This window comes from Periplaneta americana, chromosome 11 (genome assembly GCF_040183065.1).
Source record: "Periplaneta americana isolate PAMFEO1 chromosome 11, P.americana_PAMFEO1_priV1, whole genome shotgun sequence".
Classification (NCBI taxonomy): domain Eukaryota; kingdom Metazoa; phylum Arthropoda; class Insecta; order Blattodea; family Blattidae; genus Periplaneta; species Periplaneta americana.
Genome location: NC_091127.1, coordinates 33,049,269 through 33,064,017, shown reverse-complemented (window position 1 = coordinate 33,064,017; position 14,749 = coordinate 33,049,269). Strand labels below are relative to the sequence as shown.

At 35.0% G+C, this 14,749-nt stretch overlaps 1 long non-coding RNA gene across 1 annotated transcript; it reads right to left on the bottom strand.

Annotated features, from left to right (window-relative positions):
- Positions 1 to 11,618: 11,618 nt before the first annotated feature.
- Positions 11,619 to 13,619, bottom strand: LOC138708594 (uncharacterized). Its single transcript, XR_011334712.1, has 8 exons — positions 13,548 to 13,619; positions 13,273 to 13,378; positions 12,998 to 13,103; positions 12,723 to 12,828; positions 12,448 to 12,553; positions 12,173 to 12,278; positions 11,898 to 12,003; positions 11,619 to 11,717 (listed from the first exon to the last, which is right to left on the bottom strand). It is a non-coding gene; the product is annotated as an uncharacterized lncRNA (long non-coding RNA).
- Positions 13,620 to 14,749: the final 1,130 nt, after the last annotated feature.

The window sequence follows — 14,749 nt, the reverse complement described above, 5'->3', positions numbered from 1 at the left end:
TAATTGGTCATTTCTTTTGTAGCCCACAAGTTTCGAATTTTCAATAAACCATCTATTTCTCTCTTTATGTTGACTTAGGTTCAACCCCTGATCATAGATTGGCCATTCCCATGTTATGAAATGGAAAGTTGAATTAGTTGCAAAGTTTTCACGATTACATACGAGAAAGTTTATTAATGAAAAAAATAAACTGACAAGCCATGGGCATTATTTGTAGTTTTTTTTAATTGCCCTACACGATTCCCTAGATTTGACACATACTATTATTCTAATTACTTTTTTTTTTTGTAGTAGGAATACAAAGTTACAAAGCAAATCAAGCTTTCAGGTATAACTCCCTGTAAAGTTGATTTCAATAATTTCGAGGGAAAAATTGTTCCGGGGCCGCGTATCGAACCCGGGACCTTTGGTTAAACGTACCAGAGCGTTGGTACGTTTAACCAAAGGTCCCGGGCCGATACCCGGCCCCGGAACAATTTTTCCCTCGAAATTATTCAATGTTACTATCTGTAGAACTTCCCCAGAATACTATTTCAAAACTGATTACCGAGTATGTAAAGTATAGTGTTTTTAAGATATTGATATTTACTATCTTTGCATAGATCTAATAGCAAAACATGCTGAATTTAGTTTAGGGGTAATTTCTTTAAAATAATTTTTTTCAATTGAACACATTATTATCGGTTGGTAAATTTTATCTTCGAGATTTCGTGTATGCGGTTTCCATTAATTATCTCTCATATTCAATGTCCAAAACATTGTGCAACAACAGAAATTTTCATAAAACTTAATGATTGTACTAATTCTGATCTTAATCCTTAACAAGCTTTTTAGGTTAGTTAACATTTGAGGAGAAAAATTCGCTCCGGCGCCGGGGATCGAACCCGGGTCCTTGGTTCTACGTACCAAGCGCTCTGACCACTGAGCTACGCCGAATTCAATTCACAGGCCACAAAGGGAAACGTCGAAGGAGGAGAGTTCGGTCCGGTGCTGTGGATTGAATTCGGCGCAGCTCAGTGGTCAGAGCGCTTGGTACATAGAACCATGGACCCGGGTTCGATCCCCGGCGCCGGAGCGAATTTTTCTCCTCAAATATTAATTGTCAATATTACAGATATTATTCTGTAGAACAAATTAATAGTAATAAAAAAATTTAATATTTTTAAGTTAGTACAAAATCTTTGAATTTTGGGAAAATTTTAAAATTAAATCTTAAACATAGGCATGTGACCGCACATTCTAAATAAATAATCTCTGTAGGTATTCAATAATAAATCTGTAAGTATCGTTATTGATTTACAACCCTTTCATTTAGTAACAGAAGTGATTACACCGTGGGCACACGGTAGAGCAATAGACTAAGGACTGTTAGAATCCAGATTCAAGCCCCACTCAGGGCGAGACTTTGGACTTTTTATTATTTTGTTGCAGCTTTCAGAAAGGCTTCGAAGTTCACTCAACAGCCAAAGCGTCATGCTGACCCCATCATCATCTTCTCCTATTAAAGAAGTCAAGAAATTCTGGGGAATATATACAGTCACGAAGCTCAATACGTAGTAAATATGCATCCATAATTAGTTGCTAACCACTAGGATCGCTAATATCGCCTCATTACAGACAATGCGAAATAGTACCGGCATAGTCTATTGTTCCTAGCACGCTCACAACTCAAGCTTCGTGACTATATATTAGACTGTGAATATACTCTTACCTTCTGTACGTTACAATGACGTGTACACTTGTTCACTTACATGTACTTCTGTTATAAGTAGTGGAATTACTCATGAACACCTTGTGTTGATTCAGAATTATTACAAAAGTGAAAACAGAATAAATGAAAAAGTTAAGGGTCTTGAACTGATGGCTATAACAATGGATAAACGGCATTAATGAACATTTCTGTCAATCTCAGCATTAATATTCCACTACCGTACATAGGCCTACATATAAGCCTAACTAAAACCATGCAAGTTAATATAGTACTTTAGTTATGAAGTTATATGTGTGAGAAATATTAAACTTTTGAGGTTATGTTCTGACAAATATCAAACTATCGATCTTCAGTTATGTGCAATGGCAAATGTACAAGGCTACGAAGCTTTTGATTAAGGTAGTTTTTTAAGTTAAAGAAAAATAACAAGATGGCGGCCATACCAAACACAAAATGTTTTTGCTGCTGGTAATTCAACAATTATTATGTTTAAAGTTCTAAACGAGTAAAATTCGGCGAGATTCGACTGTTGTACATACACATATAAGTAAAACTATGCTATAAAGGGAGAAATACTAAATTTTAGAGGTTATATTCTCACAGTTTATTTCAAGAAATCTTCTCACTATTTTTGAGCTGCCACAAAGGACAAAGAGTACTTTCAGCACAGCAATATAAGTACAAGTTCATTGAACCATTGACTTTGTCTTGTAAAATGAAACTGTTACAAAGTATTAGTCTTTAGTTTTATGCAATAGCAATTGTACATTATAAATAGCTTTCATTGAGGTAGATATTTTTTCATGTGAAAAGAAAAATAAGGAGATGGCGGCCACACTAAACATACATGTTTTCGCTTATGATTATTTGAAATGTATTATGTTCAAACGAATGGAATTCGGCGAGATCAAATTCCATGTTAATTCCTAAATGTAGACTCCATTTGGATTAATAATTTATATTGTAATATAATAGTGCAAAACTATCAGACTGAGGGTACAAAGAAACATATCTTTCCTCCACACAAGTACTCTTTCAGTCAATTTACCAAAGTACAATTATCTTAACATAATTTTATTCCAATACTGAATGTTGTTGCTTTGGTATTGAAATTATCATTCCCGCAAAGAGACGCCTTTTGTACAGACCCAGAAACAAAATTTGGGCCACTGAGCATGAGCAGGATGTTATAACTGGAACCTGGAAAATTCAGGTGGCAAATTTTATTTCTGGGTCTGTACCAAACTTTCAACAGGTCTCAGTAACATTTTATTCTTGAAAAATACTTCCAAGTACCAACAGTTAATTTAACAATGAAATTCTCGTGCACTTGAGCTTTAGGCCCTTCAATAATATTTACAACTGTTCTATATACATCAAAATTTATAAACATGAAGTTTAGAATAATTCTGTAACGCTGTAAAAGTTAGAAAAGAAGTTATTTTTTCAGGTGATCTCAAAATTTTATTTTTATCTTAACATCAAGATAGATATGTCATGCTGCTATGTATTTTTTCCATACTATAGTAAAGTATAAACTTATCTTCACCACCACTACCACCACAATTACAGCGATGATGATGATGATGATGATAATAATAATAATAATAATAATAATAATAATAATAATAATAATAATAATCGATAAAGCTCATTTTTACAGACTCTCTCAATTACGAAACTTAGTTACATTTTTATCAAAAAATTATAAATACAAGGTATCTTCTTATTGGGTAGGCCTACTGTATAAGAACAGGGCCTATATGAAAGAAAAATATGAAAAGTTTGTTTGAAGTAATAAAGGATTCTATCATTGAAGAATGGAAAAGTTAAATAAATTAATATATTTAGAAGAAATAATTTAAACAACTCACAATGTTGCCAAAATTGAAATCAGACCTCTTAAATGGATTGAACATGTCATGAAAGCTAGAGAGGTAAGAATGATTAAGGAAATTCCGGGGAAATGTTAGAAAGAACATTAGATCATCCAGTTATTATTTTGATAACTTATAAGAACTCAAAATTCTTAACTGCAAAACTTGTTCATATAGATATGACTGATCTAACACTGTTAAATCTGTAGCAAAATAATTTATTTATAATAATAATATAATAATAATAATAATAATAATAATAATAATCATAATAGTACTGATGGTTTTAGTAATATGCAATGAAATATAAAATCCTGTAGCCTACTTCAAAACTATCATAATATGTCTTAAGAACTTTACAATTTTTCCGTAGAATTGTGTATCAAAGCGAAAGGAATATTTTCTTTACTAGTTTTGAGAAATTTAAGATGAACATCAGCTAGTGACTGATCACTCAATACATCATGGATAATGTAATGAGAATCATGTTAAGAGATGGGAAAAAAATTGTACATGACGTAATTTAACTTGAGATATTACTTAATATCCGGAAAATAATTTATTGCTTTAACTTGAATCCTAAAACTTCAGTTGTTGTCGGACAAACTTAAAAGAAAATTCTGCTGTCATGTTATGCAAAATGGATACAACATTTAAATAGTTAGGCCTATAGTTTTCAAAATAAATTTAATCCAAATTAATTTCAACAGGACCATCTGTTACCTAACCTCAACAAGTTTATACCCGACAGGTTAAGAGCTCTCCCCACCTAATTTTTCTTTGCATACCCTCATAATTCACAGATGTGTGTATCTGACTTTATTTTACAAAATATTGGAAGGATATTTTCTTTTTATTTGTACTATGCACATAACAACATCGTAGTATTCTTCCATATACCATTAGTTAGAAAGATGAAGGGCCGGGTTACAATAACAACCGAAATAAAGAAAAATTAAAAAAAACTTTTAGACAACGCCATATTAATATTGTAAATAATAAAACACTCTTGACATACAATGGAAATGTTGGTTGAAAATGGTCACGAAAATTAATTCAATGTACCATATAAACAAAAATAGAATTAACAATAAGCAGTATCCACACTATAAATTAATAAAACGAAATATTTTTTGTGAGATAGACAAATAATTAAAAGCAAATAAAATAAACCTGAACTTTTCGATACCCAACTTGCATTTAAAATATCATCACAGACATCTGAATGCTATAAATAAATTTGTTACTGATCACAATTTTCTTAACATTGAGGTTAAAGTGCATACCAATGGCATTCACCATTTAATTCACGTAGTTAATTTATATCTAACTTATGTCACATGTCTGTACCCTATTTTTTTTAGTTATGAACAAAGTGGGCCTAGGAAAAATATTTGTTTCTCCATATTGTAGTGTTTATGTAACTAAATTCGTAAGAATATTTCCATATCAATTATCTTTTGGGCGCCATAACGACTCAGGCAAAAAAATATTCACCACAATTATGTATGCAATGTATTTCACTGTACATTACTTTATCACTTTTTATTATTATTATTATTATTATTATTATTATTATTATTATTATTATTATTAAGTGCACACTACTACTAAATCACATATCTTCTTACTCTATTTTACTAAAACATTTTCATGCTAAAACCGTGATAGCATTTTAGAACTGAATGATACCAAAATTTATCCGTAATTAAAGTTAGAATGCTGTCACTGTTATTCGATATTACATTCATATGGCCTACAAACAATGTTAATGTGTATACGTACTGTAGGTACAGAGTACTTATTTATTTACAATTATTAATTACAAAACGTGTACATAAATTAACCCTTAGTCAGAAATTAACAACAGAGGAGAACGCAAATTAAACTTCATTCAAGCTCTGACCTTTGACCTCACCTGTAGGAACGAAAAATCTTCATTCCTAGCCTACAAAGAATAGGGTATGTCTTTTTGTAGATGAGACATTCCTAAGCCTGTGACTTTGTCTTCCTGTACTATCAAAGGGGGCTACGGACAACAATACAATTTATTACGGAATGTTTCTATCACAAAAAACAAAAGGGACACGACTCTCGGGCCCTCTGCCCACCTAACGGGACCCTAGTACCCTCCCTCGGACTCCTACCTCATTGCCATTAACCCACATAGTCCGACCTAACTGTATAACAGAACAGCCAATAGGAGACTTGCTAAGCATGCAACAAGGCAATACAGAACGATGCCTTCCTGACCTATTTTCTCTATTCTTTCAACATCTTACCCTTTTAACACCTGGCCCGTGTCGCATACAATAGTCAACAAAAGAAGTTGTCATTTACGGAAATGTAGTTTCCTGAATGTGCCCTTGTAAAATTGTTTCGGACAACAGCTTGCAAATAACAAAGGGGAATTAAGTCTCGATTGCTTAGAATAAATCACAACTTAAAGGAAAACAAATGACAAGCGCATATGTTAAAACATGACTAATGTAAAGGACTGCAAGCCAAGAGAATTTACATAATATTTAATTAATGCACATGACATCAATGTTAAATGCGGCAGGAGTAATAATAGCAGGAGGAAGAGTTTTTACTCACATTTTTAAGTCCTGTCAATGACAACTGCACTTCAAGAATGTAATTCCTGGTTCAACGCCCATATCCACACCCCCTCATACGGTCCCGTCAGCAGTCACTGTATCTGTTCGATGAACCATATGAAAGTTCACGTTCACTTAATGAAAATATATTTTCACTGTTTCACTGTGTGCAAGCATGGAAAAAAAAAAAAAAAAGGTTTCACTTTTTACACTTTCTACGCTCCTTGTCCACAGAACTCATCCACGCGCAAAACCTTAAACAAAAAGTAGCACAACCGTTATGGGAAAAGTGACAGTAGAACAGAAGTAGGTTCTCAACTGTTCTCTTTTTTTATTGTTATTATTTAACGGTACAATCCTTCAAGACTCGTCGCTTCGCCGAGCAGAACAGATTTAGCACGATGACACAGTCTGGAATAAAAATATTACTCAGTTTCAGGCGGTTGAACATAGTTCTACAAACGGCGGCACATCCCGTACTGTAACCCGGGAACAGCTGAGTCCAGTATCGTGTGTTGAAAATGAACACCTCACAATAACAACATTCCCGTAAATTAAAACTACGTCCATTTAAAATCAATTACAATGAATGGCGATTCAAGATTTGCATTTCTACAATTGCTCAGGTTACTGAAGCTTTGAACTGTAAAAATGTGTCCTTGATCACGTCAGCCGTCGAATTCGTGAATGCGGGGTTCCACCATGTGCAATCGTTTGCGTTTGGTTTCGTTCAGAGGAGTCGTTGACCTCTCGTCTACTATAGACTCTATTTCTCGAATGCGCTGGAGTTGAGAGGAGAGGGGGACGGAGGAGAGTCTTTTTTACTATGCCAACCTCCCCACTCCGTGTGTAAAAATAGTGCTACTACTGATTCAAACTGCTAAAAATGTGGATAAACGGCATTACACTCCAAGGAACAAACATAGGACGGTATCAGTTCGACAGTCTGAACAGAGAGTCAAACATTCGAAATAGCCTGAGCGCAAAAAACTCCTTTATTCGTCGTTAATGACAGATTTTGTTTCTATTCACACGATTTTCAGACGTATCCTTCCGCGACATGTAAATTCAGAATGGCGGCAAAGTTCAAACTCATCTGTGCCGAGAGGCCGGCGTGCGTACACTGAGAAAGTGGAAGGGGAGTATCTCTCCCGTGCGCATGCCAGGAAATAACAAGGGGCATTCCCCTCCCCTCACACGGGATGATGCGGCGGCTCGGGACGGCACAGCCATTTTCGGAAGGCTATGTTACACGATGCGACACAACAACACGTTGCTGATTACAGTGATAATAATCGTAATTATCATTATCATAATTATCAACCAAAACAAACTATGACTAAAGAGGCCGCTTCGGTTCCATCCAAGGAGCTTTTCAATGACATTCCAGATCTTGATGATGATGGTGATTATTATTATTATTATTATTACTTTATTATTATTATTATTATTATTACAACAATAAATGTGATAATTCCATCGCGTAGAAATGCCTAAAGAGGCCCGCATCGGTTCTATCAAAAGAGCTTTTCAATGATATTTCAGATCTTGATGATGATTATTATTATTATTATTATTATTATTATTATTACGACGATAAATGTGATAATTCCATCGCATAGATATGCAGCGTCTGTGACAAACTCTAGCACCTTGATCTTACATCTAGATGATCCGGCTTCAGTCTCCAGCCTGGTATGGAAAAACGTATAAAGCAATCATTGCAAGGGTTTTCTTGGGGGACTCCCGTTTTCCTCTATCATTCCACCAACATACTAGCCATACCAACACATAAGACATCATCGTATTCATCATCATACAATCTAGCTCTCGCGCTTGTGGAATACCTTACCCAGTGACATCAGAGACTGTCGGAATTTAGTAGCGTTCAAAAGCAAACTTATTAAGCATTTTCTTACTGCGTAGAGTAGGTTTAATTTTTACTTAATCAATAAAAGATATGCTTCTCTCTTCTTAACTTTTACAATAAACTGTCCAGCTTTTATTAATCAGTTAATCTTTTAGTACTTTGATTTTTATTGTATTTGTAAATGTAATATTAATTGTAATTATAATTGTATTCTTAATATTGTAGTTGTAATCCCCTGGTAGAGGGGAAGAGAAGGCCTGATGGCCTTATCTCTATCAGGTTAAATAAATAAATAAAAAAAAATTATCCACTTCCCCTGCATTTCTATCATCTGCAATAGTTAAAAATCGGTAGGGGTAAAGTGATGGACGTAGTAGGCTTACCGATGCTGATCAGGTAGGGCCTACTTGTCTGGGAATGGAACCTGGTTGTCAGGGATGAGGCAGAATGGCTCACCTGTCACCATCGGATTCACGAATGCCACTCAGACCACCTGTCATAGCTGGACTATTATCGCACAACTAGAGCTCACAATCGACCAAAGTAAATCTTTATCCCGGGTTCAATCCTTGAACAGACAAGCCATGCCACCACAGGAAAAACGTTTTATAAGTAGTGAGAGCGTAAAATCTTGAAGTGTAGGGATCTGATGACTCAAATGCAACGTGGGTGGAATACTATAGGACAAATTCATATTAAGTACTAATTATTTGCCCTCCCTCTCCCACCCCAAAAAACTTAAAGGTGTCACAGATTTGCAAAGACAGCTCTGCTAAAAACTATGAGCATTTTGTGACTGTCAAATTTACTTTTAATTTTTATTTTATGTAAAACTGTTTGCAAATATTTGTTAAACAGTAAATACATAGATTTCAAATAAAGACCCACAGTATTCCGTTCAGATACCTTGAGAGCAAGATATGTTTTTTATTCATAGAAATAGTGGTACTCGTGATGTAAATAGTGATGATGATGATGATAATAATAACAATGACAATAATAATAATAATAATAATAATAATAATAATAATAATAATAATAATAATAATAATAATAATAATAATAATAATAATAATCTAAGAGACGAGACGATTCATGTCAAAAAGAAATAAAAAATTCCATTAGTATGTAGAGATGATAAATTTTCTATGTACTTAAATTAATTAGAGCAACAGTAACAAATATAAATGACACACGGGAGGAAATTAAACGCAGAAAAAATATGGGAAATGCCTGTTATTATTCGGTTGACAAGCTTTTGTCATCTAGTCTGCTGTCACAAAATCTGAAAGTTAGAATTTATAAAACAGTTATATTACCCGTTGTTCTTTATAGTTGTGAAACTTGGACTCTCACTTTGAGAGGGGAACAGAGATTAAAGGTGTTTGAGAATAAGGTTCTTAGGAAAATATTTGGGGCTAAGAGGGATGAAGTTACAGGAGAATGGAGAAAGTTACACAACGCAGAACTGCACGCATTGTTTTCTTCACCTGACATAATTACAAACATTAAATTCAAAAATTTGAGATGGGTAGGACATGTAGCACGTATGGGCGAATCCAGAAATGCATACAGTGTTAGTTGGGAGGCCGGAGGGAAAAATACCTTTGGAGAGGCCGAGACGTAGATGGGAAGATAATATTAAAATGGATTTGAGGGAGTTGGGATATGATGATAGAGACTGGATGAATCTTGCTCAGGATAGGGACCAATGGCGGGCGCTTGCCTGCCGATCCGGAGTTGAGTTCGGACGCGGGTTCGATTCCTGCTTGGGCTGATTACGTGGTTGGGTTTTTTCCGAGGTTTTCCACAATCGTAAGACAAATGTCAGGTAATCTATGGCGAATTCTCAGCCTCATCTCGCCAAATATAATTTCGCTCGACGATAAATAAACTAGTAGTTGATACAGCGCCGTTAAACAACCCAGCAAAAAAAATCGGATTTACGATCAATAAAACATTTTTTAACCTACTTCTCCAGTGTGAATTACGAATCTCTAGGTATGTGTTCAACATTTTTCGAAATTAGCTTCTATTTGATTTATCTTCGGACTCATATCTGCTTCTGGATTCATGAAGTTTATCTTCAGATTTTTTTATGTGACAACGAGAAAAGATGTCTGTTCACACAAATACGTTGTAGGAAATGGCAATGAATGTTTTAATGCTCTTTTTAGAAGTCCCTTATGTTAGAAAGAACTAACTGTCAAACATAAAAAAAGCTGTGTGGGTCTATATTGTGAACATTTTTCCAGGAAGTGTTGCGTGGTAACTCAAGAAGCTGATTTTCCTCCTTTTCATTGGGATTTAGCTTATTGCTAACCTCCATACTGACAAAAGATCTGTTTATAGCCATTATGGAATCGGGAACAGAAAACGTTTGCTAACAAATCTTTCAAATTCCGCTTTTCTAGTGTTCTCACTTCAGAAATAGAATTCCAAAGTACAGGAATCGAACCAAATTAACAACCAACAAAGTCACTTAACAAATTAAATCAAAATACCAACGAAGTTAACCACCGAAGAAAGCAAATCAAGTCAATCAACCAGTCAACTAACCAAGCAACTAGCTAACGAAATCAATACGAGTAAATCAGCGAATTAACAAAAAAGTGCAACCTACTAACAAAGCAATGAACAAAATCAATCGACAAACTCAAGCTAATCCGGAGATACAGAGATGTGAAAATTATTAGAATAATCTTAATTTTAAAGGTTTTTTAATAGTTCCTTCACGAATATTAATTGAATTGATGAATATTAATATATATTACTATACTGATGTAGGATGTATTTACTACTAACAATGCCGGACAGCATTGTTGTACATTGGTATTTTTCTTATTTTACAATTGTTATGGGAATTAAGAAATTATTATATTATGTTGGCGGAATTGGAAATATAAAAAATTATATGCACAAAACAGATGTATACGTCCATTTGAACCTTCACAACAACGTAAACGCAAAGAACAATTTGTTTAAAGCATTTCTTAATTAATTTTTTATGTTTCCAATACCGCCAACACAATATAATAATTTCTGAATCCCATAACAATTGTAAAATAAGAAAAATACCAATGTACAACAATGCTTTCCGGCATTGTTAGTAGTAAATATATCCTACATCAGTATAGTAATATTATATACCAATATTCATCAATTCAATGAATATTTGTAAAGGAACTATTAAAAAACCTTTAAAATTAAGATTATTCTAATAATTTTCACACCTCTGTACTCTCGGATGTGGATTTCATTCCCATTTAAGCTGGTTACCTGGTACGGGTGTTTTCCGAAGTTTTCCAACCGCAAGGAGAATGTCAGGTAATCACATGAAGAGCCTTCGGCCTCATCTCGAGTCGATATAGCATCGTTAAATAGCCTAAAAAAAACAAAGTCAACCAACAAATTAATTTTATCAAGTAACAAAGCTAACTAGCAAGTAATGAGATGGGTTTGGAAGTAAATTCCGAACAAAATCAATCGACAAACTCAAGCTAATCCGGAGATACCCTCGGATATGGGTTTCATTCCCATTTAGGCTGGTTACCTGGTACGGGTGTTTTCCGAAGTTTTCCAACCGCAAGGAGAATGTCAGGTAATCACATGAAGAGTCTTCGGCCTCATCTCGAGTCGATATAGCATCGTTAAATAGCCTAAAAAAAAAAACAAAGTCAACCAAACAAATTAATTTTATCAAGTAACAAAGCCAACTAGCAAGTAATGAGATGATGAGATGGGTTTGGAAGTAAATTCCGAACAAAATCAATCGACAAACTCAAGCTAATCCGGAGATACCCTCGGATGTGGGTTTCATTCCCATTTAAGCTGGTTACCTGGTACGGGTGTTTTCCGAAGTTTTCCAACCGCAAGGAGAATGTCAGGTAATCACATGAAGAGTCTTCGGCCTCATCTCGAGTCGATATAGCATCGTTAAATAGCCTAAAAAAAACAAAGTCAACCAAACAAATTAATTTTATCAAGTAACAAAGCCAACTAGCAAGTAATGAGATGGGTTTGGAAGTAAATTCCGAACAAAATCAATCGACAAACTCAAGCTAATCCGGAGATACCCTCGGATATGGGTTTCATTCCCATTTAGGCTGGTTACCTGGTACGGGTGTTTTCCGAAGTTTTCCAACCGCAAGGAGAATGTCAGGTAATCACATGAAGAGTCTTCGGCCTCATCTCGAGTCGATATAGCATCGTTAAATAGCCTAAAAAAAACAAAGTCAACCAAACAAATTAATTTTATCAAGTAACAAAGCCAACTAGCAAGTAATGAGATGGGTTTGGAAGTAAATTCCGAACAAAATCAATCGACAAACTCAAGCTAATCCGGAGATACCCTCGGATGTGGGTTTCATTCCCATTTAGGCTGGTTACCTGGTACGGGTGTTTTCCGAAGTTTTCCAACCGCAAGGAGAATGTCAGGTAATCACATGAAGAGTCTTCGGCCTCATCTCGAGTCGATATAGCATCGTTAAATAGCCTAAAAAAAACAAAGTCAACCAAACAAATTAATTTTATCAAGTAACAAAGCCAACTAGCAAGTAATGAGATGGGTTTGGAAGTAAATTCCGAACAAAATCAATCGACAAACTCAAGCTAATCCGGAGATACCCTCGGATGTGGGTTTCATTCCCATTTAAGCTGGTTACCTGGTACGGGTGTTTTCCGAAGTTTTCCAACCGCAAGGAGAATGTCAGGTAATCACATGAAGAGTCTTCGGCCTCATCTCGAGTCGATATAGCATCGTTAAATAGCCTAAAAAAAACAAAGTCAACCAAACAAATTAATTTTATCAAGTAACAAAGCCAACTAGCAAGTAATGAGATGGGTTTGGAAGTAAATTCCGAACAAAATCAATCGACAAACTCAAGCTAATCCGGAGATACCCTCGGATGTGGGTTTCATTCCCATTTAGGCTGGTTACCTGGTACGGGTGTTTTCCGAAGTTTTCCAACCGCAAGGAGAATGTCAGGTAATCACATGAAGAGTCTTCGGCCTCATCTCGAGTCGATATAGCATCGTTAAATAGCCTAAAAAAAACAAAGTCAACCAAACAAATTAATTTTATCAAGTAACAAAGCCAACTAGCAAGTAATGAGATGGGTTTGGAAGTAAATTCCGAACAAAATCAATCGACAAACTCAAGCTAATCCGGAGATACCCTCGGATGTGGGTTTCATTCCCATTTAAGCTGGTTACCTGGTACGGGTGTTTTCCGAAGTTTTCCAACCGCAAGGAGAATGTCAGGTAATCACATGAAGAGTCTTCGGCCTCATCTCGAGTCGATATAGCATCGTTAAATAGCCTAAAAAAAACAAAGTCAACCAAACAAATTAATTTTATCAAGTAACAAAGCTAACTAGCAAGTAATGAGATGGGTTTGGAAGTAAATTCCGAACAAAATCAATCGACAAACTCAAGCTAATCCGGAGATACCCTCGGATATGGGTTTCATTCCCATTTAGGCTGGTTACCTGGTACGGGTGTTTTCCGAAGTTTTCCAACCGCAAGGAGAATGTCAGGTAATCACATGAAGAGTCTTCGGCCTCATCTCGAGTCGATATAGCATCGTTAAATAGACTAAAAAAAAAACAAAGTCAACCAAACAAATTAATTTTATCAAGTAACAAAGCCAACTAGCAAGTAATGAGATGATGAGATGGGTTTGGAAGTAAATTCCGAACAAAATCAATCGACAAACTCAAGCTAATCCGGAGATACCCTCGGATGTGGGTTTCATTCCCATTTAAGCTGGTTACCTGGTACGGGTGTTTTCCGAAGTTTTCCAACCGCAAGGAGAATGTCAGGTAATCACATGAAGAGTCTTCGGCCTCATCTCGAGTCGATATAGCATCGTTAAATAGCCTAAAAAAAACAAAGTCAACCAAACAAATTAATTTTATCAAGTAACAAAGCCGATCAGCAAGTAATGAGATAGGTTTGAAAGTAAATCCTAAAAAAATAAAATATACTATGATTATGTCTCGTGGCTAGAATATAGGCCTACGAAATGGAAATATAAAAATTGGAAATTTATCCTTTGAATAGGTGGAAAAATACAAACACCTTGAAGCAACAATAACAAATATACTCGACAGGAAGTTAAACGCATAATAAATATCGTCGTTGTTCCTCCAATAACTCCTATGTGCAAAATACGAAATTTTTCAGTATGAAGAAAAAACAAATTTATTCTTCTATGGCAGTAGTGCATTGGAGATCGTGAATTCTTACATTTTCGAAAGAAAGACATATAATTACATATAGGAGATTTTATTATTTGCTGTATCACTACGTTATTTAACAGAGCAAAAATCTGAAAATCGATAAATATGTCACATAGGAGTTATTGCCGGAACAACGACGATATGGGAAATGCTTGCTATTATTCGGTTGAGAAACTTCTGTCATCCAATGTGCTTTAAAAAAAACTGAGTATAAAACAGTTACATCATCGGTTGTTCTGTAATTATGATTGTGAAACTTGGACTCTCACTTTGAGAGAGGAACAAAGGTTAAGAGTGTTCGAGAATAAGGTGCTTAGGAAAATATTTCGGACTAAGAGATATGAAGTTACAGGAGAATGGAGAAAGTTACACAACGCAGAACTGCTCGCATTGTATTCTTAATCTAACATAATTAGGAATATTAAATCCAAAAATTTGAGATGGGCAGG